The sequence below is a fragment of the Leucoraja erinacea genome, chromosome 2, assembly GCF_028641065.1.
Source record: "Leucoraja erinacea ecotype New England chromosome 2, Leri_hhj_1, whole genome shotgun sequence".
Lineage (NCBI taxonomy): Eukaryota > Metazoa > Chordata > Chondrichthyes > Rajiformes > Rajidae > Leucoraja > Leucoraja erinaceus.
The window spans coordinates 139,055,895-139,083,303 of NC_073378.1; the positions used below are offsets into that span (position 1 = coordinate 139,055,895).

The 27,409-nt window shown below is 42.8% G+C and overlaps 1 pseudogene; it reads left to right on the forward strand.

Annotated features, from left to right (window-relative positions):
• Positions 1-27,409, forward strand: part of LOC129716179 (NACHT, LRR and PYD domains-containing protein 3-like) — a 56,235-nt pseudogene that overhangs the window by 10,775 nt on the left and 18,051 nt on the right.

Here is a 27,409-nt window from a genome sequence, read left to right on the forward strand (position 1 = left end):
AAATCATTAATATATATCGTAAATAGCTGAGGTCCCAGAACTGAGCCTTGCGGTACCCCACTGGTCACTGCCTGCCATTGTGAAAAGGACCCGTTCACTCCTACTCTTTGCTTCCTGTCTGCCAACCAGTTCTCTATCCACATCAATACTGAACCCCCAAGATCCAGGGTAAGGCGAGAGAATGACAGTCAGAGCAGTGTACTGTTCTGGATGTCAGATGTGGGAGGTCATGGTGTCGGATGGCCCTCCAGACGTCCACATCTGCACCAGGTGCAGCGAGAAGGGGCTCCTAAGGGACCGTATTAGGATCCTGGAGCAGCAGCTCGATGACCTCTGTCTGGTCAGGGAGAGTGAGGAGGTCATAGAGGGGAGTTATAGGGAGGTGGTCACTCCAAAACCATGGGAGAGAGACACGTGGGTCATGCTAAGGAAGGGCAAGGGGCAGAGGCAGGAACGAGTGAGTACTCCAATGTCGGTACACCTTGCAAATAAGTACTCCTGTTTGAGTACGGATGGGGGTGACAGCCTACCCGGGGGTAGCGACAGCGGACGGGCCTCCAGCACAGAGACCGGCCCTGTTGCTCGGAGAGGCAGGGAAAAAAAGAAGAGGGCAATAGTAATTGGGGACTCTATTGTTAGGGGGTCGGATAGGCGATTCTGTGGACGCAGTCGGGAGACCAGGATGGTGGTCTGCCTCCCTGGTGCCAAGGTCTCGGACGAGTCTCAACGCATCCAAGATATCGTGAAATCAGAGGGAGAGGAGCCTGAGGTCGTGGTACATATAGGTACAAATGACATAGCTAAAAAATGGGAAGATGTCCTGAAGGGAGGATTGAGGGAGTTGGGAGGAGAGTTAAGGAAAAGGACCAAAAAGGTAACAATACCAGGATTACTGCCTGTACCACGCGACAGTGTGAGTAGGAATGGAGCGAGGTGGAGGATAAATGTGTGGCTGAAAGACTGGTGCAGAGGGCAGGGATTCAAGTTTCTGGATCATTGGGACTTCTTTTGGGGAAGGTGGGACGTGTACAGAAAGGATGGGTTGCACTTGAACCCGAGGGGGACCAATATCCTGGCGGGGAAATTTGCAAAGGCAACTGGGGAGACTTTAAACTAGAATGGTTGGGGTGAGGGACTCGAATAGAGAAAGCTAGTAGACGGAATGGGAGGCAGGAAGCAGAAAAGGGAAGCACTCGGACACAAGAGGAGAAAGAAAAAAAAGGAAATAAACAGAGAAGAAGAGACGGGGGGGTTCTTAAGTGTGCATATTTTAATGCTAGGAGCATTGTAAGAAAGGTGGATGAGCTTAGAGTCTGGATAGACACCTGGAAGTATGATGTTGTGGCGATCAGTGAAACGTGGTTGCAGGAGGGCTGTGATTGGAAACTAAATATTCCAGGATTTCGTTGCTTCAGGTGTGATAGAATTGGAGGGGCAAGAGGTGGAGGTGTTGCATTGCTAGTCAGGGAAGATATTAAGCAGTGCTTTGGCAGGATAGATTGGAGGGCTCGTCTAGGGAGGCTATTTGGGTGGAACTGAGAAGTGGGAAAGGTGTAGCAACACTTATGGGGGTGTATTATAGACCGCCGAGTGGGGAACGAGAATTGGAAGAGCAAATATGTAAGGAGATAGCAGATATTAGTAGTAAGCACAAGGTGGTGATTGTGGGAGATTTCAACTTTCCACACATAGACTGGGAAACACATTCTGTAAATGGGCTGGATGGTTTGGAGTTTGTAAAATGTGTGCAGGATAGGTTTTTGCAGCAATACATAGAGGTACCTACTAGAGGAGGGGCAGTGCTGGACCTCCTGTTAGGAAATGAGACGGGACAGGTGGCGGAGGTATGCGTTGGGGAGCACTTCGGGTCCAGTGATCACAATACCATTAGTTTCAATATAATTATGGAGAAGGTCAGAACTGGACCTAGGGTTGAGATTTTTGATTGGAGAAAGGCTAACTTTGATGAGATGTGAGATGATTTAAAAGGACTGAACTGGGACATTTTGTTTTATGGGAAAGATGTAGAAGAGAAATGGAGGGCATTTAAAGGGGAAATTTTAAGAGCACAGAATCTTTATGTTCCTGTTCGGTTGAAAGGAAACAGTAAAAATTGGAAAGAGCCCGGGTTTTCAAGGGAAATTGGACATCTTGTTCGGAAAAAGAGGGAGATCTACAATAATTATAGGCAGCATGAATAAATGAGGTGCTTGAGGAGTATAAGGAATGTAAAAAGAATCTTAAGAAGGAAATTGGAAAAGCTAAAAGAAGATATGAGGTTGCTTTGGCAAGTAAGATGAAAGTAAATCCAAAGAGTTTCTTCAGCTATATTAATAGCAAAAAGATAACGAGGGATAAAATTGGTCCATTGGAGAGGCCGAGTGGGCAGCTATCTGCAAGGCCAAAAGGGATTGGGGAGATATTGAACAATTTATTTTCTTCGGTATTCACCAAGGAGAAGGATATTGAATTATGTGAGGTAAGCGAAACTGGTAGAGTAGCTATGGATACTATGAGTTTCAAAGTAAAAGAAGTACTGACACTTTTGAAAAAAATAAAGTGGATAAGTCTCCAGGTCGTGACAGGATATTCCCTAGAAAATTGAGGGAAGTTAGTGTAGAAATAGCCGGGGCTATGACAGAAATATTTCAAATGTCATTAGAAACGGGAATAGTCCCCGAGGATTGGCGTACTGCGCATGTTGTTCCATTGTTTAAAAAGGGTTCTAAGAGTAAACCTAGCAATTATAGACCTGTTAGTTTGACTTCAGTGGTAGGCAAATTAATGGAAAGATGATATATATAAGCATCTGGATAAACAGGGTCTGATTAGGAACAGTCAACATGGATTTGTTTTTGTTTTTTTTTTTTTTTTTATTTATATTTTTATTATTATTGGAGATAAGTACATAGTCTATTACATCATTACTGTCTTACATTTTTAAAATGATAACATTGACAGTTATTATTACATTGTCTCCAATATTTTTTACATTTTTCTTCGTTTTTTTTTTTTTATAACTAGATAGAACTAAAAGGATAGGTGAAATAGAGGGAAAGAAGAGGGAAAAAGAGGGGGAAAAAAAAAGGAAAAAAAAAAAAAAAAAAAAAAAAAAAAGGAGAGAGGGGTGAAAAAGGTAATTAAGGAAGAATGGAAAAGTTTGTTTAAGTTTAAAGACATCATTCGAGATATGTTCGTATATTTCAAAGTGTAGTATTTCATCCAATCTTTAGTCCGGGTGCTAGTCAGGTTCCTGTGCTGAACTATTCTGACCCTTTAAGTACTCAATAAAAGGAGACCATGTTCCAACGAATAATTCCTGTTTGTCCAACAGGGCAAGTCTAATTCTTTCCACGTTTAAGGTCTCCGTCATTTCTATAATCCACATTCTGATTGTGGGGGCCGTAGGGCCTTTCCAAATTTTTAGGATTAATTTTTTTCCTGTTATTAAACTGTAATCGATAAAGTTTCTTTGTGTTATTCTAAGTGTTTGATTTAATTCTAATATTCCGAGTATTATTAATTTTGAGTTTGGTTCCAGTTGTGTTTTGGTTACTTTGGATATTATACTAAAAATATTTACCCAAAAATTTTTAATTTTTGTACAGCTTGTAAACATGTGCGATAACGTAGCTTCTGAATGTTGACATTTATCACATATAGGTGAGATATGTTGAAAAATTTTATGTAATTTTGTTTTGGCGTAATGTAACCTATGTATTACTTTAAATTGTATTAGAGAGTGTCTGGCGTTTAGTGAACACTGATGTATGTGTTGTAAACTTTCTTCCCAAGTGTCTTTCGTTATTACCTGATTTAATTCTTTTTCCCATGCTTGTCTATGTAAGTCCGTCATAGGGATGTCACTGTCTAATAAGATATTATATATAAAAGATATTAATTTTTCTGTATTAGGATGCTTATTCCAACATTCGTCAAGAATCTCTGGGTTTCTATTTCGAAAGTTTTTAGAATTTGATTTAACATAATTTCTAAGTTGAAGATATCTGAAATAATCATTCCCTCGAAGTCCATAAACCTGTTGCAACTCCTGAAATGTCAAAAAAGAGCCTTCCTTGTAAAGGTGTCCCATATTTTTAATTCCATTATTCTTCCATTGTGTAAAACCCCCGTCTAAACATGAAGGCTTAAACAATGAATTATTCACGATTGGAAGAGAAAGAGATAAGTTATCTAATTTTAATGTATTTTTTAATTGTTTCCAAATTTTTATAGCACTAAATATTATAGGGTTTTCCCTGTAAATTTTCTTGTTTAATTTGGACGTAGCAAATAATATCGAACCAATGTCATAAGGCATACAATCTTCCTTTTCCATTTTTAACCAGTCTGGTTGCTGGTCTATTTCTCCCAACCAGAAGTTCATATTTTTAATATTAACTGCCCAGAAATAAAACAAAAAGTTAGGTAAAACCAAGCCTCCATTATTTTTTGATTTACACAAGTGTCTTTTGCTTATCCTATGATTCTTATAATCCCAGATAAAATCATTAACAATAGAGTCCAATTTTTTAAAGAAGTTTTTTGCCAGGTATATCGGAATCGTCTGAAAAAGGTATAATATTTGTGGTAAAAAAATCATTTTTATGGCATTAATTTTGCCAACCATTGAGATAGGTAATGTTTTCCAGTATTGGATATTCTTATGTAATTTATTCAATAATGGAGGGAAATTCGCTTTAAATAATGATGTATATATCTTAGTTACGTAGATACCTAGATATTTAAATTTTTCATTTACTACTTTAAATGGGAATTGTTGTATTATCTGTTTGTTATGTTCCCTTATTGGCATAATTTCACTTTTATTCCAATTTATTTTGTATCCTGAAAGTGCACCAAATTGGTTTATTAGTTTTAATAGGTTTGGGATACTAATTTCTGGTTTAGTGATGTAAATTAATACGTCATCTGCATATAAAGAAATTTTATTCACTGTGTCTTTAGTGTTATACCCATATATTTCCGGATGCCCCCTAATTCTTTCTGCAAGTGGCTCAATTGCAAGTGCAAATAGTAATGGAGATAACGGGCATCCTTGTCTACAACCTCTAGATAGACTGAATTTAGATTAAAGTCTTTGGTTGGTAAGTATTCTAGCCGTAGGATTTGTGTATAGTAGTTTTATCCATGTGCAAAATTTCTCCCCTAGCTGCATCTTTTCCATCACCGAAAATAAATAAGGCCATTCGACCTGATCAAATGCTTTTTCAGCGTCAAGTGAGATTATTGCTAAATCTTCATTAATAATTCTCTTGGTATATATAATATTAAATAATCTTCTTAGATTATAATATGAATACCGTTTCTGAATAAAACCTGTTTGGTCAGGGTGTATTAATTTATTTATCACTGTACTTAATCTACGTGCTAGTATTTTAGTTAGTATTTTCTGGTCTGTGTTCAGAAGTGCAATTGCTCTGTATGATCCCGGATCTTCCGGATCTTTGTCGGCTTTAGGAATAAGCGTTATTATAGACTCATTTAAGGTGTCTGAGAGTTTCTGTTGAGTGTAAATGTAATCATATAGTCTTTGCAAGCGTGGGCTCAGCAGATCATGAAATTTTTTGTAAAATTCTGAACCTAAACCGTCTGGCCCTATTGCCTTACCATTTTTTAGAGAGCCAATAGACTCCTCAATATCCTTTATCGTAATTTCCCTTTCTAATAATTCTCTATCATTTACATCTAAACCTTTTAAATTACATTTTATTAAAAAATCTGCTATTCCTTCTGGTTGTGCTACCGTTTTAGTTGAATAAAGGTCATGATAGTATTGTAGAAATCTATCATTTATATCTTTGGGCATTTTTAATAATTCTCCTGTCTCTGTTCTAATTTTATGAATTATTTTTTCCCCTTCCATTTTTCGCAACTGGCGTGCTAATAGTTTTTGTGGCTTGTCTCCAAATTCAAACTGTAATTGTTTAGTTTTTTGGTAAAGTTTTATTACTTGTTCTGAGTACATTTTATTTAATTTATATTTCAGTACAGCAATTTTATTATGTTTTAACGTAGATGGCGTTCTCGCGTTTTCTATATCTAGTAACTTAATTTCACTTTCCAGTGCTTGTTGTTTAATCCTGTTATCTTTATTATAAAATGCTTGTGCAGAGATTAATGTACCTCGCGCGTACGCTTTAAACGTCTCCCACATAAGGGAAGCAGGTGTGTCAGGGTTGTCATTTACCTCAAAAAATATTTGGATTTGTTTAGTAATATATTCCTGGCATGATCTTTCGTTCAAGATTTGTGGGTTAAGTCTCCAATATGTTTGTTTCTCGGACATTCCATTTAATTTAATCATAAATGTTACTGGTGCGTGATCTGAAATTATGATGTTGTGATATTTTGAATTATAAATAAATGGAATAAACGTAGAGTCAACTAAAAAGTAATCTATTCTTGAGTATGATTTGTGTACTGGTGAATAAAATGAATATTCCCGTCCGGTTGGGTTTTCTATTCTCCAGATATCCTTAATAGTAGTGGTATTAATAAATGAATTTAAAAATACACTTGAATTGGATTTTGTTTTTTTTTGCCTTGATGATCTATCTAAGTATGGGTCTAATGGATTTGTGCCTGGAAGGTCATGTTTGACTAATCTTCTTGAATTTTTTGAAGAGGTTACTAGGGAAATTGACGAGGGTAAAGCAGTGGATGTTGTCTATATGGACTTTAGTAAGGCCTTTGACAAGGTTCCTCATGGAAGGTTGGTTAAGAAGGTTAAACTGTTGGGTATAAATGCCGGAATAGCAAGATGGTTTCAACAGTGGCTGAATGGGAGAAGCCAGAGGGTAATGGTGGATGGCTTTTTTTCGGGTTGGAGGCAGGTGACTAGTGGGGTGCCTCGGGGATCTGTGTTGGGTCCTTTGTTGTTTGTCATGTACATCAATGATCTGGATGAAGGGGTGGTAAATTGGATTAGTAAGTATGCAGATGATACCAAGATCAGGGGTGTTGTGGATAATGAAGAGGATTTCCAAAGTCTACAGAGTGATTTAGGCCATTTGGAAAAATGGGCTGAAAGATGGCAGATGGAGTTTAATGTTGATAAATGTGAGGTGCTACACCTTGGCAGGACAAATCAAAATAGGACGTACGTGGTAAATGGTAGGGAATTAAAGAATACAGTTGAACAGAGGGATTTGGGAATAACCGTGCATAGTTCCTTGAAGGTGGAATCCCATATAGATAGGGTGGTAAAGAAAGCTTTTGGTATGCTAGCCTTTATAAATCAGAGCATTGAGTATAGAAGTTGGGATGTAATGTTAAAATTGTACAAGGCATTGGTGAGAACAAATCTGGAGTATGGTGTACAATTTTGGTCGCCCAATTATAGGATGTCAACAAAATAGAGAGAGTACAGAGGAGATTTACTAGAATGTTGCCTGGGTTTCAACAACTAAGTTACAGAGATAGGTTGAATAAGTTAGGTCTTTATTCTCTGGAGCGCAGAAGGTTAAGGGGGGACTTGATAGAGGTCTTTAAAATGATGAGAACAATAGACAGAGTTGATGTGGACAAGCTTTTCCCTTTGAGAATAGGGAAGATTCAAACAAGAGGACATGACTTCAGAATTAAGGGACAGAAGTTTAGGGGTAACATGAGGGAGAACTTCTTTACTCAGAGAGTGGTAGCGGTGTGGAATGAGCTTCCAGTGGAAGTGGTGGAGGCAGGTTTGTTGGTATCATTTAAAAATAAATTGGATAGGCATATAGATGAGAAGGGAATGGAGGGTTATGGTATGAGTGCAGGCAGGTGGGACTAAGGGAAAAAAAGTTGTGTCGGCACGGACTTGTAGGGCCGAGATGGCCTGTTTCCGTGCTGTAATGGTTATATGGTTATATGTTAATTTAGAGTTAATATCTTTTGAATTTAAAGGATTAATGTAACTATGTAACATAACAAAATACATTTTCCTTGGGGGTCGGGTTAACATTTGAGTCTGTTATTCTTTAATGAATCATTCCTTACACATTCCGTACATTAATAATAAACTTGAAAAAAACATTGGGCCATATATACATTGGGACCAAAATGTCAATTTAGGGAATGGAGGGTTATGGTATGAGTGCAGGCAGGTGGGACTAAGGGAAAAAAGTTGTTTGGCACGGACTTGTAGGGCCGAGATGGCCTGTTTCCGTGCTGTAATTGTTATATGGTTTGTTATATGGTTATAATACCGTGTGCTTTAAGTTTGTATACTAATCTCTTATGTGGGACCTTGTCGAAAGCCTTCTGAAAGTCCAGATAACACATCCACTGGTTCTCCCTTATCCACTCTACTAGTTACATCCTCGAAAAATTCTATAAGATTCGTCAGACATGATTTAGCCTTCATAAATCCATGCTGACTTTGTCCAATGATTTCACCACTTTCCAAATGTGCTGCTATGCCATCTTTAATAACTGTAGACTAACTGGTCTGTAATTCCCCGTTTTCTCTCTCCCTCCCTTTTTAATGGTGTTACATTAGCTACCCTCCAATCCTCAGGAACTACTCCAGAATCTAAAGAGTTTTGAAAAATTATCGCTAATGCATCCACTATTTCTGGGGCTACTTCCTTAAGTACTCTGGGATGCAGCCTATCTGGCTCTGGGGATTTATCGGCCTTTAATCCATTCAATTTACCTAACACCACTTCGGCCCTTCGAGCCTGCACCACCATTCAGTATGATCATGGCTGATTATTCAACTCAGTATCCTGTACCTGCCTTCTCTCCATACCCCCTGATCCCTTTAGCCACAAGGGCCACATCTAACTCCCTCTTAAATATAGCCAATGAACTGGCATCAACTACCTTCTGCGGCAGAGAATTCCAGTTTTCCTCCTCTCGGTCCGAAAAGATTTCCCCCTTATCCTTAAACTGTGATGACAATCCCGCCATCCCGGGAATTAACCTTGTAAAGCTACGCTGTACTCCCTCAATTGCAAAAATGTCCTTCCTCAAATTAGGGGATCAAAACTGCACACAATACTCCAGGTGTGGTCTCACTAGGGCTCTGTACAACTGCAGAAGGACCTCTTTGCTCCTATATTTGATTCCTCTTGTTATAAAGGCCAACGTGCCATTCGCTTTCTTCACTGCCTGCTGTACCTGCATGCTTACTTTAATTGACTGATGAACAAGGACCCCCAGATCCCATTGTACTTGACATAATTTAGATAGTAATCTGCCTTCCTGTTTTTGCTACCAAAGTGGATAACCTCACATTCATCCGCCTGTCCAAGTCACCCTGCATTCTCATAGCATCCTCCTCACAATTCACACTGCCACCCAGCTTTGTGTCACCTGCAAATTTGCTAATGTTACTTTGAATCCCTTCATCTATATCATTGATGTATATTGTAAATAGTTGCGGTCTCAGCACCGAGCCTTGCAGTACCCCACTGCCTGCCATTCTGAAAGGGACCCGTTAATCCCAACTCTTTATTTCCTGTCTGCCAACCAATTTTCTATCCATGTCTGCACTCTACCCCCAATACCATGTGCCCTACTTTTGTCCACTAATCTATGTGGGACCTTATCAAATGCTTTCTGAAAGTCAAGGTACAGTACATCCACTGGCTTTCCCTTGTCCATTTTCCTAGTTACAGCCTTACAGTTAGTCAAGCATGATTTCCCCTTTGTAAATCCATGCTGACTCGGACCAATCCTGTTACTGCTATCCAAATGTTCAGCTATCTGGCAGCATAGAATAGAATAGTTTCTTTATTGTCATTGTAACATGAACCATGTACAACGAAATTTAAAAATGTCAGCCAGTCAGTGCACCATTCAAACATTTCTAAAAGCTAACGATACATACAAGGTAAAATATTAAAAGATAAACAACTAAATAAATATCACGAAAATAGCACGCATAAACACCCAACCCTCCATCCTTCTGTCGATTTCCCAGTGTACCACAGTCCCTTAGTATGTCTCGCCCCTGCGTTCCTTGGCGGCTACATTTAGTGCTTTTATAGCAGTGGGGTAAAAACTGTTTTTTAGTCTGTTCGTCCTTGTCCTTGTAGATCTGTACCGTCTGCCTGACGGCAACAGTTCAAACAGGGAGTGTCCGGGGTGGGAAATGTCCTTTATGATACTCTGGGATTTTTTGGTGCAGCGGGAACTGTGTAAGTCCTCCAAGGTAAGGAGAGGGCAGCCGACAATCCTCTGGGCGTTGTCAATGGCCCTCTGGAGCGCTTTCCTCTGAGCCGCTGTGCAGCTGGTGTACCACACGCATACACAGTATGTTAGTATGCTCTCAATGGAGCACCGATAAAAGGACAGCAGCAGTCTCTGAGTGATGTTGTTCTTCCTGAGCACCCTCAGGAAGTGCAGTCTCTGCTGGACCTTTTTCAGCAGCGCAGTGGTGTTCACGCTCCACGTCAGGTCCTCCTCAATATGGATTCCCAGGAAGCGGAAATCCACCACCCTCTCTACACAGTCCCCTCTGATAGTCAATGGTACCATGTCCGTTTTATTCTTCCTGAAGTCTATTATTACTTCCTTTGTCTTTAAGGTGTTGAGGAGCAGGTTATTTTCTTCACACCACACTGTCAGCTGCTCCACCTCATCCCGGTAGGCGTACTCGTCCCCCCCGGAGATGAGTCCCACCACCGTAGTGTCATCCGCAAATTTGACAATGGTGTTGCTGTGGTGGGCGGGGGTGCAGTCATGTGTGTAGATGGTGTAGAGCAGGTGGCTCAGTATGCAGCCCTGTGGAGAGCCGGTACTGAGGCTGAGGGCCGTGGATGTATGATGGCCCACTCTGACTCTCTGGCTGCGACCCGACAGGAAGCTATTTATCATTTATTCACGTACAGGTGGAGTGTGGAAGTCCCAAGTCCCCCAGTTTGTCCACCAGTTTGTGGGGAAGGATGGTATTAAAAGCAGAGCTGTAGTCCACAAAGAGCATCCGCATCTTTTATAATTGACTCCAGCATCTTCCCCACCACCGATGTCAGGCTAACTGGTCTATAATTCCTGTTTTCTCTCTCCCACATTTCATACCCTCTAAACGATAGGAACTGATCCTGAAGCTATAGAACATTGGAAAATGATCACCAATGAATCCACGACTTCTAGAGCCACTTCCTTAAGTACTCTGAGATGCAGACCATCAGGCCCTGGGGATTTATCAGCCTCCAGTCCCATCAGTCCACCTAACACCACATACTGCCTAATGTGGATTTCCTTCAGTTCCTCTGTCACCCCAGATCCTCTGGCCACTAGTACATCAGGAAGATGGGTTGTGTCCTTCGTGAAGACGGATCCAAAGTACCTGTTCAACTCGTCTGCCATTTCCTTGTTCCCCATAATAAATTCGCCTTTTTCAGTCTTCAAGGGTCCAACTTTGGTCTTAACTAATTTTTTCCTCTTCACATACCTAAAGAAGCTTTTACTATCCTCTTTTATATTCTTGGCTAGCTTACCTTCGTACCTCATCTTTTCTCCCCATATTGCCTTTTTAGTTATCTTCTGTTGCTCTTTAAACAGTACCCAATCCTCGTGCTTCCCACTCATCTTTGCTATGTTGTACTTCTATTTTATTTTTATACTGTCCCTGACTTTCCTTGTCAGCCACGTCGCCCTTTACTGCCCCTCCTGTTTGGAATGAACTGTCATGCACCTTCTGTATTATTTTGAGAAATACCTGCCATTGTTGTTCCACTGCCATCCCTGCTAGGGTATCTTTCCAGTCAAGTTTGGCCAGCTCCTCTCTCTTGGCTCCATAATCCGCTTTATTCAGCTGTAACACTGACACCTCCGATTTACCCTTCTCCCTCTCCAATTGTAGATTAAACTTGATCACATTATGGTCATTAACTCCTAATGGCTCCTTAACCTCAACTCCCTTTATCAAATCTGATTCATTACATAACACTAAATCCAGAATTGCCTTCTCCCCGGTTGGCTCCAATACAAGCTGCTCTAAGATTTCATCACGGAGGCACTCCACAAACTCCCTTTCTTGGGGTCCAGTGCCAACCTGATTTCTCCAGTCAACCTGCATGTTGAAATCTCCCACAACCGCCATAGCATTACCTTTGCGACATGCTAATTTTAACTCTTGATTCAATTTGCACCCTATTTCCAGGCTACTGTTTGGGGGCCTGTAGATAATTCCCATTAGGGTATTTTCACCCTTCCAATTCCACAGTTCTATCCGTACTGACTCTACATCTCCTGATTCTATGTCATCCCTCGCAAGGGACTATTTCATTCCTCACCAACAGAGCTACCCCACCCCCTCTGCCCACCTGCCTGTCTTTTCGATAGGAAGTATACTCTTGGATATTCAGTTCCCAGCCCTGACCCTCTTGCAGCCATGTCTCAATAATTCCCACAACATCATACTTGCCAATTTCTAACTGAACGTAAAGCTCTTCCACTTTATTTCTTATACATCGTGCATTCATATACAACACTTTAACTTCAGTATTCACCTCCCCTCTCGCACCGGCCACTATCAGCCCTGACCCTACTCTCTTATCCCTTTTCGAACTTTCTTTCTCATTATTTCGGGAAAGTTACAAGAAACTTGTAACTTTTCCTGTACTCACTTCCTCTTCAACTCCATCTTTATCCTCCCAATTTGTCAATCCCTCCCCTTCCACTATTTAGTTTAAACCCACACGTGTAACGCTAGCAAACCTGCCTGCCAGAATGTCGATCCCCCTCCAGTTAAGGTGTAACCCGTCCATTTTGTACAGGTCACCCCTACCCCTGAAGAGATCCCAGGGGTCTATAAAACTAAATCTTTGCTCCCTGCTCCAGCCCCTCAGCCACACATTCAGATCCTCTATCTCCCTGTTCCAGTCCTCATTAGCACGAGGTAACCACCCTAGCTTTTCAGTCTTCTTCCTAGCTCTCTGAACTCGCGTTGCAGAACCTCCTTCCTGCTCTTCTCGACGTCGTTTGTGCGCACGTGCACAACTACTGCCGGCTGTTCACCTTCCCTCTCGAGGATGTTCTGAAGTCGGTTTGTGATATCTTGAACCCTGGCAAGGCAACAGGCCATCCTCTAGTCTCGTCTGCCGCCACAGAATCTCCAGTCCGCACCTCGGACAATGGAGTCACCCACCACTATAGCTCTGCCCGACGTCGGTCTCGCCAGTCGAGTCTCATCGCTAGGATTGGAGCCACCCATCTGTCCACCACTCAGACTGGAAGTGTCATCTGCACTGACAGCTCACAAAAGGGTGTACCTGTTTTCATTTTGCTCAGCCACTGGGTTTCCTGCACTCCACGGTTACTCCTCTTTCTCCCAGTCACCCACCTTTGCTCTTCCTGTATCCTTGGCATGACAACCTCACTGTAGGTCCTGACCATGACACTCTCGTTTTCCCAGATGGCCCTGAGGTCATCCAGTGCTTCTCCAGTTCCCTAATAACACGTTTGTTCAGGACACAATTCCTGCAGGTTTTGTTTCCAGAAACTGACTTCCCACATCCTGCAGGAAACACACTGCTCCAACATGCCTGCCATTTCTCACAGCCAATCCCTGCACTCTTCCAACTGCTGCCGTTCTTAAAGGTATGTGCTCTTAGCTGCTCCCGCCCAGTTTTTAAACTGACCGCTACTGAAAAGAAACACAGAGAAAGCTCTCAAGAGCTTGCCTCTCAGCCAATCCCTGCACCCCTTCACCTGCTGCAGTCCTTGAAGGGCTGCAGGGATTATATGGAATGTGCAATAAAGAGAAACTTTAGCCTTGCTGGTAATAAATGGTAAGATCGACCTGAGGGGACGAAGGTTTTTGGAAACTGATTTGCTACTTCGAGAAAGTCTAAATGAAGAACATCTCTAAAAACTAGCGTCCAGAACTGGTTTAACTGGGTTACTGGCTCTGTGGTGTTAGAAGGGAGAATAAGCAGGAATGAAGGGGACTATCTCTGGTAAATAAAGGAGTATTCAGAATGGCTGTCATTGGATGTAATAATGCACTCGGTGAGCTGTATGACCTCAATTTGCAGTGTATCATTTTATGAACCAAGCTAAAGGGCCTGTCCCACGAGCATGCGACTACATGCAGCAAGCGCGACTTAACGTGGTCGCTTGAGCCGTACGCCTCGCCGGGCCGGTCCCACTTTGAGTGCCGGAGCCGTATGGAGTTGTGCGTAGCTGGTCCCGACATCGCGCAAGGCTCCGAAAAACTGACAGTGTTGAAAAATTCCGCGCGAAAACGGCCTGCCAGCCCGCTACCACATATGGTTGGACGCTGCGTATGCCTCGACGGGCATACGCAGCGTCTTGACGCCATATGCACCATCTAGACGCCGTACGTCACGCGTGAACTTCCAGCCGACTTCGCTCGAACTTCATGTCACTCACTCGACCTCCGCACGGCCCCCGCTTCCGGTTTCGGCCTGCTTGCCGCCTGCAGTCGCATGCTCGTGGGACAGGCCCTTTAGGTCGCTCTTGTCGCATGCTTGTGGGACAGGCCCTTAAGTTTACCGATGCATTTGGAAAGATAGCTGTGTGTGAGATATAGTCTAATATATACAATAAAGGGACGGAATATTTACCAAACCCATCAAAATGTTCATGGCAGTTTAATTTAAGTAAAAAGTTGTGAATTGCAATATGAATAAAATGTTATGAAAACTAATAGTTGCATGAAAATATATTGTGCACTTGGATTGTACGGGCTGAACAGACAATTTCAGCTAAAATTATCAACTAAATCTAAACTTTCTAAACTCTTTGAAAGTAAGTTGTTTCCCAGACATGGCTTCAGATTTCCTTGCACCTGTTCACAGTGCCTGAGAAAGTCTCACTCTTTCACACCATTCCTGGGAAAGTGGAGCTTTGTTGAGGAAAACACAGTTTGGTGATCACGTGCGCCGTCCGCTAGTAGTGCAATAACGGTGCAGACGGGGGATTTATGATTGGCTCGAGGAGGGGACAGTGGCACGGTCTGCTCAGATAAGAAATGCCATAATGGATGATGTCAGGCACGCTTCTGAGGAGAGAGCCCCAACCTTGGACCGTGTCACGAACGGTGCCAGGTGATCAAGTACAGGAACATCCTGCGGCATGCTTTGCTGTGTACTCGGGGTTTGCAAGTCCACACAGGGGTACGTGAGTTTATGTGCCTTATTTGGTAGTGTATTAAAATACCTAGTTATTCATACTCTGTTGGATGAATCTGGTGATTTCTCGAACACAACAGCACTTAGTTCATCGTATCTAACGTGAAAAACCATAACATGTCAAGGGCATTAAATGGAAAGAACAGAAATGTGACCAAAAAAACAAATTTGAAGGCACCTCTACAAAATGGGGTGGTGTGGAACCCATTAGGACATATAGCTGCTCAGGGAATTGTTGAGATAGTATTTTTAGTTTAAGAAATGGGATCATTGTTTTGAGTTTTCATGAGCCAAAAAGGACGTGCACAGTTGCACAGCCCCAGTCTTGCAGTCGCATGACCCACCTGACACTGACCTGGTGGGATTGGCGCATTCTCGTTATGACCACGTGGCTCTCTCCTGGGCGCTCTCCTTTCTGCACACATCCAGATCATGTGCTACTTGGGAGGTTAACTGGCTGCAATAAATTTCCTCAAGCCCAGGTTAGTGAGAGGAAAATAATGGTGTGGTTGATGAATATGAGGAAAGGAAGATTGCAGAGAACTAGCTGGTGGAAATGAGTCTGAACAAATGTAAAACAATCAAAGATGATCGTCTGAGCCGTAGGACCAGTTACTTCTCTTCAACTCGGGGTACATTTTCCAGGTTAAATGGACCTTGGAGGAGAGGGGAGACAAGGGAACTTGTCTCTCAAAGACCACGTTACATATCAATGAACTGTATTCTGTATGCGAGGGTTGCTAACATCCTTGAGCGGTTCCATTGAAAGACGCAATCTTACATAAGTTTGATAATATGTTTTGTGGTTTCCCCCATTTTGCTTACAGACGCAATATCTATAATCACTGAGCTCCTGAAAGTGATGGATGATGATCAACTATTTCAATTGACAAATTATTACCGTGAGAGGCTAGAGCAGGGGACTGAAGAAGCGGTGGACAAAGTCAGCTTCGTGTTCACATACGAGGGATATTTCAGTGTCCAAGAATATCAGGTGAGTTGGAAAGAAATGGATTATTCATATTATTGAATCTCAGAATTTTACTCGATTGAATAGCGCATTTATGAGAAAAGGCTTTAATAAACAAAATCAGATTGCAACAATATATCTCTCTTGATCACACCATTCCTAGCCAACTGTCAGCCTATCATGGAATCACCCTGCCTGAGGTCATCCATTGCCGGCCCTGATTTATGCTGGTTTTTCTTCCTTCTTGTTCAACCCACAATCAGTCTGATGAAGTGTCTTGACGAAAACATCACCAATCCATTTTCTCCAGGGATTCTGCCTGACCCACTGAGTTATTCCACCATTTTGTATCCATAAGATTGTAACCCGCCTGAAAGACAGTTGGGGACAAGCAAAAACAGGCAATTTCCACGACCATTTGACAGATGATCCCAGAGGTTTCTTCTGCCATCAGTGAATAAATTGTCATAAAACATAGAGCAGCAAAGCATAGGAATGAGCTCTTCAGCCCACAATGTTTGCGCTGACCATCATGCCATTAAACTGATCTCATTTGCTTGTACATTATCCATGTCCCTCTTATTACCTGCATTTCAATTTGCCTATCTAAAAGCTTCTTAAACGCCACTATTGTATCTACCTGCACCATCATCCCTGGCAATCCATTCCAGTCCCGCACTATCGTGTTTAAAAAAAACTTGCACTCAATTTTATATATTTCTATCAAGTGTACTCTCAACCTCCAACGTTCCAGAGTAAATAATCAAAGTCTATCCAACCTCGTTCTTTGCCACACGACCCACGTATGCGGCCACCTTCAAAGAACTACGAACGTAGATTCCAAAATCTCTGTTCTGTCGATGCTGTTAAGGGTCTTGCCATTAACTATACCTTCTCCTTGCCTTCAACGTCCCAAAGCCCAACTCCTTGCTTGGGTTAAATTCCATCTATCATTTCTCTGCCCTGTTTGCAACTCTTCCAATTTTGATGTCATCACTAAACTTGCTCACGAACTGATCTGTATTTATGTCCAGGTTATTTACATGTAACTCAAAATGCAGATCCATGCAAAACTCCACGAGTCGCAGACCTCCACCGAGATGATCTAGTTTCCACCACAACCCTCTGCCTTCTATTAATAAGCAAGTTACTAATCCATTCAACCAAGTCATCGTGAATTCTGTATGTATTAACATTTTGGATCAGCCTACTTGTAGAGAGCTTATCAAAAGCCTTACCAAAATCCATTTCCATCGCCCTACCTTTTTCAATCTCATTCTCCACCTCCTAAAAAAAACAAGTGTGGGAAAGAACCAAAAACTGCAGTACCAAGCAGTGGTGGCTATCTCAAATTAGCTTCCAAATGGGAGTAAATCGTATCTCGAAGAATTCTCACCAATAGTTTCCCTACGACTAACATGGGGCTCGCAAGCCTATTGTTCCCTGTATTCGTGTTACTTCCTTTCTTAAGCAAAGGAACAACATTGACCACTCTCCAATCCTGTGGGGCCTCGCTTGTGGGTAGAAAAAAACCGAAGATCCTCATCAAGGCCCCTGCAATCTCCTCTCTTGCCTCCCTCAATAGCCTGCGATAGATCCCATCAGTCCCTGGGGACTTATCCACTCAATGCTCTTCAAGAGCCTCAGCACCTTCACCTCTCAATCTCTAACTGCCCCAGTAAATTTGTATTCTCCACACTGATCTCGCTATCCTCACTATCCACACTGATCTCGTTATCCTTGGTTTTTACTTAGGTATAAAAAGCCTTGAGATTTTTCTTAATCCAACTCAACAATTACATTTCATGGCTGCTTTTGGCCCACTTGCATTCTTTCTTGCTTGCTTTATATAGGCCCCATCTGATGCCACCTTCTTAAATCTGACGTGCTTAATTTTCCTTCCTGACCAAGTTTACAATCTCCTTGGTCAACCACGGTTCCCTTAACTCGCCGTCCTTATTCCTCCTCCTCTTTACTGTTACATGCTGATCCTCCACTTTGATCAACTGCCCTAAATAACTTCAACATGCCACGTGCACTTACCCAATAACAACTGTTCCCAATCTACATTCCCGAGATCTTGCCTAATGACACTTTAATCTGCTTTACCTAATTAAGTACCTTTCCGCAGCATTCAGACTTGTCCCTATTGAAAACAATCTTAAAAGTTGTGATCACCATCTCCAAAATGCTCTTCCATCTTAACACCAGTCACCTGGCCAGCAATATTTCCCAATACAAGATCCAGTATGGTCCCTGCTCAAGTCGGACTCTCCATTGACTCTTTAATTAATATGTAAGAAGGCACAGCAGATGTTGGTTTACTCCGAAGAAAGACGCAAAATGTTGGAGTAACTCAGCGGGACAGGCGGCATCTCTGGCGAGAAGAATTGGGTGACATTTGGGTTGAGACCCTTCTTCAGAATGAGTCAGGGGAGGGGGAAACTTGAGATATGGAAGGGTTAGGTGTGAAATCAACAGATCAAAGCAGATGATCAAAGAAAATATAGAATGGTGCGTTGTTGGCTGAGGGGAAAGTGACAATGACACATACAAACAGTAAAATTATTTAGGATGACAGGAGCTAATCGGAGAACTAGGGTGGGGAGGCACAGAGAGAGGGAAAGCAAGGTTTACTTGAAGAAATCTTTTAGAGAAATCAATATTCATACCGCTAGGTTTTGAGCTGCCCAGGCAAAATGAGGTGTTGAATGCTGAGCTATAATCGATGAACAACCGCCTGACGTATATGTTTTTATTGTCCAAGTGGTTCACTACAAAGTGGCGAGCCAGCGAGATCACATCTTCTGTTGATCCATTCTTGTAGTAGGCAAATTCTTGCTAAGGTAGGAGTACAGATATTCATGCCACCGCTCGGTAGTCATTGTGGTGTGTCACTTTATTTCTCTTGGACGCCAGTATTATTGATGCTCTATTAAAGCAGGTGGGAACCTAGGACTTTCGTAATGAGATGTTGCAGATGTCCATAAAAACTCCAGCCAGTTGCACATCAATATCTTCATTGTTCTTTGCAGAAAGTCATTCAGCAAGTGGAGAATGAAAATTGGCTTGATGGTTCCAAACTCCTCCTGAGTACGATGATGGAGAAAGACCCTCAGACACAAAGGTTAATATGGAAATCCTTTGTGAAAATGCATCACATTTTACCAAAATTGGACGAACTTCTGCAAGAGATAAAGGAACTTGGTATGGTGAAATGCTAACTATAAAATTCTACATATTTTATTCTGACTGTCAGAGTTCTGATTATTTTTCATGATTTCAACAGGTTCTGATCCCATTGTACATTTGAAGATCATACAAGGTTTATCAGAAGTACCTAGTTACCTGAAAGGTAAGATAAGATTAAAATTTCCATTCCTTTTCTGATAGTCAGCATGCTTGTTGTTCTAGTCAGGTGACCAAACAAATGAGAAGAGAAAATTGGTTTATTTTGGTAGTTGACTAAATGGACGGTGAAGATACATGTGAAAAATGACAAGATTGTCCTGCCTCTCTGTTGTATGCTTTAATAACTGTTTCATTTCAACTCCTTTCTAAAGATCTTCTACCTCAGTGCAACCTTTTGGTTCTTTCCCACATTTGGGAGGAATGTGCTAAACTAGGGCAAGGCAAATGCTATGAGGAAATTAGCAAGAGTCGTTTGGGAGTAGATGTTATCGGCTAAGTACACATGACAAATGTTTATAGACTGATTGGAATTCGGAACCAGCATGTTCCAGTAAGGAAGAAAAGGGATGACAAAGTCGAGGCCATTGGGTGATAGTGCATGTTGTAAATTTCAAAAGGAGGCATATGTGAAGCTTTTGAAGTTGCAATCGCACAGGACCCTGAAAGGATATAAAAGAATCAGGAAATAACTCCGCCAGGATGTTAAAAGAGGGGCGAGAAAATGGATTTCCTTGGTGAGGAGGTTGAAGGAAAACTCAAAGGCATGTTTTACATGCATTTAAAAAAAGAGGGCAGCTGGGCAGAGGGTAGGATTGCTCAAGAACCAATAAATTGCTCAAGCAACAAGTAAAACGTTGGGTGTTTTGACTGCAACTGTTTGGTTTCAGAATCTGAGACCACACAAAGTATTAATCAACGCAAGCTTTATTGTGGCCAAGCATCTATACTTAACCACACCTGGTGGACCCCCAGTCACTGACAGGTGGCTGTGTCCACTGCATGACTTGCAGTTTTCCTTTGGCACCGGTCGCGATCCAAACTGAAGGTGAAGTCCCATCAGCTCATTTTTATACCTAAGAACTGGAACTTTTACTTTAATCTAAGAACAACAGTTGAAACTATGCTTTCAAACTAGCAATTCTGCTTAGTGTCAAAAACAAGAGTTATTTGTGCAACACACTAGTCTGATGCCTCTGGGAAGACGAAAATTTATCTTCAAAGACCTCAACGATGGCCTCTTGATTTATTGGCCTAGCATTCTCCTAAACATCTAAGGAAGCTGCTTTCTTCAATGTGTTTCCGTTGATTTATCAGAAAAGCATGAATATGGCTGCTTGCTAACAACTCTGTTTTAGCTGCCTCACTCTGTTTAACGCCTTCCATCCAAGGAATCACTACTCAACATCTTTCAACCTAAACCTCTCCTCACAACGCTGGAAGTAAAAGAGATAGACAAAATTAGAACTTTGCTTTGGCATCACTGAGGAGAAGGACATGGAAGATAGTGAGATTGTTGTGGAATATACTAATATCTGGGCAGGTTGATATCCACGAGGAGGAGGTGTTAGGTCTATTCAAGAACATTAACGTGTATATGTCCCCAGGACCTAATGTGATATATTCAAGGTAATTGAGAGAGGCAAAAGAAGAGGTTGTTGGTGTTTTGGCGGGTTCTTTGTATCCTCTCTAGCCACCCGTGAGATCCCCGAGAACTGAGGAATAGCCAATGCTATTCCTTTAGCAAAGAAGGTAAAAAGGGAAAATCCAACAAAGTGGAAGCCGGTCAACTGTGATGGGGAACTTATTGAAGAGAATTCCTGGGGACTACATTGACACATTAGGGGTAGTGAGGTTAGACACACATTGCTGGAGTAACTCAGCAGGGCAGGCACCATCTCTGGGGAAATGGAATAGGTGACGTTTCAGGTCGAGAACCTTCTTCAGGCTTCTTCAAGGATTGTGAGTGCGGCTTTGTGTGGGGCCGGTCTTGTCTTGGGGACAATTTAGTTTTTTGACGAGCTGAGAAAATTATTAATGAGAGCAGGAAAAACATAGTAGTTTTCAACTTTCAGGAGTATCTCATTGCTTTCTATCCTCTATTCTAATTAACAGTGTGGGAAGTTTCAAGATTCCATTCACGATCACCATTCATGTAGCAATGTTACAAAATTTTGAGATTTTAAAAATCAAGTCTGCAATTTATCCCATCAGATAAAGCATAAAAAGAAGTTTAATTTGACACCTAATTCACTTTCATATCTCAAGTATTTAAAAAGTTATGGCCATTTTCATACTCGGAAATTAGCATCTTGTTCCCTATTGATTTTCTATGGACACAACAAAAAAGCTGTGATCGTGGACAGTCAAAAGCCCATAACTTTCTTAAAAATTAAGAGAACTGAATGAAATTTTCAATTATCATAGATTGAAGCATTCTGAAACAAATATAAATCGATCTTACTTGGATGACCTGAAATTAAAGCATATAATTAGTTAGTTTCCCAATTGGAGCTAATTTCAAACTTCAATTTACTAGAACTAAACATCTATCTATTTCTTAATAAATGATTAACATTTTTAAATAGCCTAAGTGTCCAAATAATATTCACAAATAATTCACAATAAAACATGATTTTTAAATCTCATTTACATTAATTTATAGGCCGAATGGAAGGAATCTAGTGTTCAATTGCTGTAAATTAAAGTCAATTTAAATCAGCTTTCTAGTGGGTTCCTGTGAACACGCTGGTTTAGAACGTTCACATTGCGGTGGATTTGTACCCTCAAATGCCCAGAAAAATAATGCAGGATATAATGGGGCCAAAATGAGCTACTCGCAATTTTAAACTTTGTATAAAGGGATCTTAAGAAGCCCTATTTAATATAAAAATAAACAGCCTACCTTCTGTTGTCTGCTGTATGAGACCCTGCCAGTTGCCGGTGGTCGTGGGTTTAGAGGTTAATTTTTAAACTACTACAACAATTATATAAAGCCTTTAAAACTAATAATATGTAAAGCGACGCAATATTCCAGCGATTTTCCGTTAATAATTAACTAGGCTGAAAATCCTCGATTGGAACAGCCTAGGGAAAATCGCGTTTTAAACCCGCCCCCCTCTAAACGGCGCCAAAATCGCGCACATCCGCAGCGACAGATTTTCAGCGACGCTTCAGGTAGGCTTTGCAACATACCTACTTATATTAGCATCATCTTTAGAAACATAGAAAATAGGTGCAGGAGGAAGCCATTTGGCCCTTCGAGCCAGCACCGCCATTCATTGAAATCATGGCTGATCATCCACAAATAGTAACCCGTGCCTGCCTTCTACCTATATCCCTAGATTCCGCTAGCCCCAAGAGCTCTATCTAACTCTCTTTTAAATTCATCCAGTGAATTAGCTTCTATCGCGATCTGTGGCAGAGAATTCCTCAAATTCACAAAAAAGTTGAAAAGGTTTTTTCTCATCTCAGTTTTTTAAATGGCCTCTCCTTAGACTGTGGCCTCTGGTTCTGGACCCCCAACATTGGGAATATTTTTCCTGCATCTAGCTTGTCCAGTCCTTTTAAGATTGTATATGTTTCCAGAAGATATCCTCTCATCCTTCTGAATTCCAGTGAATACAGGCCCACTCTTTCAAATCTTTCCTAGCCATCCCGGGGATTAACCTCGTGAACCTATGCTGCACTGTTTGAATAGCAAGGATGCCCTTCCTGACATTAGTAGACCAAAACTGCACACAGTACTCCAGATGTGGTCTCACAGGGGCCCTGTACAACTGCAGAGGTGCAGGACTCCCAAAAAGTTAATTTCCAAGTCGAATTGGTACTAAGGGAGGCAAATTCAATGCTGGCATTCATATCAAGAGGACTGGATACAAAAACAGAGAGGGTACATCAGTTAGGGTTCCACTGGGTTCTACTGTATCCGCTGTTCCAGGTGTCATCTTCCTACATCGACGAGACCGTCTTAACTTACCTGATCTCCCAGTTGCTCAGCACTTCAATTCCCCCTCACATTCCCAATCTGACCTTTCTGTCCTGGGCCTCCTCCATTGTCAGTGAGCCTCGGTGCAAATTGGAGGAACAGCACCTCATATTTCGCCTGGGTAGTTTACATCCCAGCGGTATGAACATTGATTTCTCTTACTTCAAATAGCCCTCGCTTTTTCTCTCCACCCCCTCCCCCTTCCCAGTTCTCCCACTAGTCCTACTGTCCCCGAATACATTTTATCTTCGTCCTCCCACTCCCCTGACATCAGTCTAAAGAAGGGTCTCGACCCGAAACGTGCTTCTCTCCAGAGATGCTGCCTGTCCCGCTGAGTTACTCCAGCATTTTGTTTCTCCTGTGGAAGGATGTGCTGGCTCTGGAGAAGGTCCATAGGAGTTTTATAAGAATGATTCCAGGAATGAGTGGGTTAGCATATGATGAGCATTTGACAGCAGTGGGCCTCCACTGGATGAAGTTTAGAAGGGGCTACCACATTGAACCTTGCAGAATAATGAAAGGCATAGGTAGAGTGGATTTGGAGAGGATGTTTCCACTGATGGCAGAGTCTAGGACCAGAGGTCTTAGCCTCAGAATTAATGGGTGCTCTTTCAGAAAGGAAGTGAGGAGCAACTTCTTTAGTCAGAGGGTAGGTTTAATTGCCACAGTTGTGGAGTCCAAGTCAGTGAATATGTTTAAGGCAGAGATAGACAAATTCTTGATTAAAAAAAATGGGTGCCAAGGGTTGTGGGGAGAAGGCAGGAATATGAGATTAGGAGGCAGAGATCAGCCATGATTGAATGGCAGAGTAGACTTGGTGGGCCGAATGGCCTAATTCTACTCCTATAACCTGTTAACAAGAACAGAAGCTGCGGGGGAATCTGAGCAAAATATATGAATTCATGGCAGGTCTGTACCGAATGGACCAACAGGAAACAAAACCTAAAGCCAGGTGATAGATAAGGCGGTCAGAAACTGGAAGTGATTGGCAAAGGAATCAACGTGACCTGGCCAATGCTTATGTAGTGAATATTGAAGTCCGCAATGCACCGTGGTGTGCAGGCGCCGCAGATTCACTGGTAGCTGGAAATAATGTGCAATGTGAGGAATGGGACTTAGTGGATTGATCTTACTCAAGTCATTCCAAAGGGGCAACAAATTCACAAATTGCAACAGTCTCTTTTTGAACTTAGAACTTTCTGTGATTTTATTGTACTTTCTTGTAGTTCATTCTACAAACCAAATGACATTGCACTGTACATAGATAGTGGACTGTTTAGTTATTCAGTGGCAACCAATGCTCTAGATTACATCATGTCTCCGCTTGTCTACTCACACTGAGATCAAACCGTGAAGGAATTCCTTCCCACACAATTTACTTCCAGGATATTCACTCAGTCAGTCTCATAATCGTAAAGCTAATGTATGCCCACACTGATAAGTCTTGTCAGATTCTTATCTCAATGAACACAATAAGTGAGTTCGGTATTCCGACTGCCCATGCTCAGGTCATAGGTCACTTGCTATAAAACGTCTTGGCAACGGTGGTGCTGCGTTGTGTGCAGGTTTGCGTTTCTTCCGTGGTCGGGGTCGGGCCTGGCTCGCCGGCTGCTGTTGAGTTGCTGTTGGCTTGTCCCCGTCCTCGTCCCCTCCCGGGTGTCCCGTCCCTTTCCGGGGTGGCCATGGGCTGGCAGTGCCGGCCCCAGACTTGCAGCCGCTGGCTCCAGCACGGCTCTGCCTGGCCCGCAGGGTTGGCCAGAAACCCTCCACCTCCACCCCCCTCCCCTCCCCTCAGTCCGACACCGAGATCCTGCTGAAGATGGGCAGCCGCCAGCCCTGCTCGAAGACGGGCGACTGACTCGGAGCCGCTGCTGCTGGAGTCGTCCTGGTCAGAGAAAGAGTGCGGACGGGCCACTGCCGGCCATGGGCAGGCCGGGCGCCTGCTGGAGCTGCTGGTACTGTTGGTGATGGTGGTGTTCGTGGCAGCAGCAACCTCCTCCCCCTCCCTTGCCCAGCCCCAAGCCCAGTCGAGCGCCAGGGCCGGAGGCTGAGCCCAGGCTGGCACGCAGGCGAAGCCGGGCCCCTCGCTCCTCCTCGGGGTAGTGCATGAAGTGGCAGCGTGTACCGTAGGGGCAGAAGCCGGTGGCGTGGAAGAAGCGGCATGGCTTAATATTGTACTTGGGGTAGCGGGTGAGGGAGCACAGCTCGGCCAGGCCGTGGGCGAACTGCCACGTCACCGTAGTGGCCCATCGGGAAGCAGGTTCCTCTGGAGTAGGGGTGGGATTGGGCCACAGCTGGCGCTGGCTGTGGGCCTGTGGGTTCTCCCCGCTGGCTGTGGGCCTGGGGCCACTGATGTCGTTGGTCCGTGGCTGTCGGTTGGACCGGTGGGAGTTGAGTTGGTGTTGGCGCATCTTCGCACTGGTCGTGGGCCTGGGGGCCGTTGTCCTGGCGGTTCGGACAGGTATGGGACACTCAAGTTGGGGGGACGGGGCGGGTCTGTGTGAGTGCAGCTGCCGAGAATGTCTCTCCACCGGTCCTGTCTCCCCACTCTATCCCTGTAGCATCTGCCCCCTGACAAATACAAGCTTGAAAAAAGACAAAAAAATCGGACCCAAACTGTACTCACTGTATCTACAGCACTTCGTCCGATTTTTCTTTATAACATTTGACCTTTGAAAAATGCCATGATTACTTGTGTTTTTTTTAATACCGAACTCGCTTATTCAAAGTCGCACTGATATGACTACAATACAATCCAATATACAATTCACCGGTAGAGATGTAATTATATTGATATCCGTATTCCCAGTGAATGTGGACCAACAGATAACCTGGTTCTGCACTGATTAGATGCACAATGAGATTCCCACCTTTCCAACAACCCTTTAATAGGTTGTCCTTGCACTGATATGAGAATTTTCCGACTCATCATGAAAGTGCGATTATGAAATCACAACATTGAGAAACCTGTCCACATGCAGTGAACACAGTCGATGTACAATCTTTCTTCTCGCCCCTTGGACTCAATCAAAACGATAGCAGGCAGCCTTGGAAGCCTTACCCCATTACTCAAACCTCACGTCAAAAACCTTGCCATAATATTTGACTCGGCATTGAAATTTGACAAACAAGTCAATGCCGTGGTAAAGGCTAGCTTCTTCCAGCTTCGGACTATAGCTAAACTAAAACAATTCCTCCAGTTTGACGACCTCGAAAAGGTCATCCACACATTCATCTCCTCCCGCCTCGATTACTGCAACTCCCTTTACACTGGCATCAGCCAATCATCCCTGCCCCGCCTGCAACTGGTCCAAAACGCCGCAGCGAGACTCCTGACGGGCACCCAAAAAAGGGACCACATCACCCCGATTCCGGCCTCTCTCCACTGGCTCCCTGTGCGGTTCCGTATAGACTTCAAGATCCTTCTTTATGTTTACAAAGCCCTTAACGGGCTTGCCCCCACTTACATCAAAAGTCTGCTTACCCACCACACCACCTCCAGGTCCCTCAGATCGGCCGACTTGGGGTTACTGTACATCCCGGAGTCTAGCCATAAGCTCAGAAGCAACCGCGCCTTTGTGGTTGCTGCACCCAGACTGTGGAACAGCATCCCTCTTCCCACCAGAACTGCACCCTCCATCGACTCTTAAGTCTAGACTTAAAACTCATCTTTACTCTCAAGCCTTTCTTGACGTCCTCTGAGAGAGGGCTATATGTATGTATTTATGTATGTACTTAATCTATGACCCACTGTTGTATAAAGTTAGTGCCTCCACCAATGTAAAGCACTTTGGTCAACGAGAGTTGATTTTTAAATGTGCTATAGAAATAAAAGTGACTTGACGTAACTTGACAACAATCTGTCACTGCACTATATAACTAGATTGGGTTTAAATTTCACTTAGTATGCACACTCCAAGAAATAATTTGTCCTAGCACTGATAAGACTACAGTGAGAATCTTGTCTACTCACAGACTGAATGCAGAAAGGAGGAGAGATAATCAGTCCCAGCCAAATTGATGTGGTCTGATTGCTGTCCAATTCTGTATTGCCTGAAATCCAATTGATATTTGAAGTCCAATTCATTCTTGCAAGTGATTAACAGAATGTGTGAAAGGATGGAAATATTATGATTCCTTGCAACATGGGCC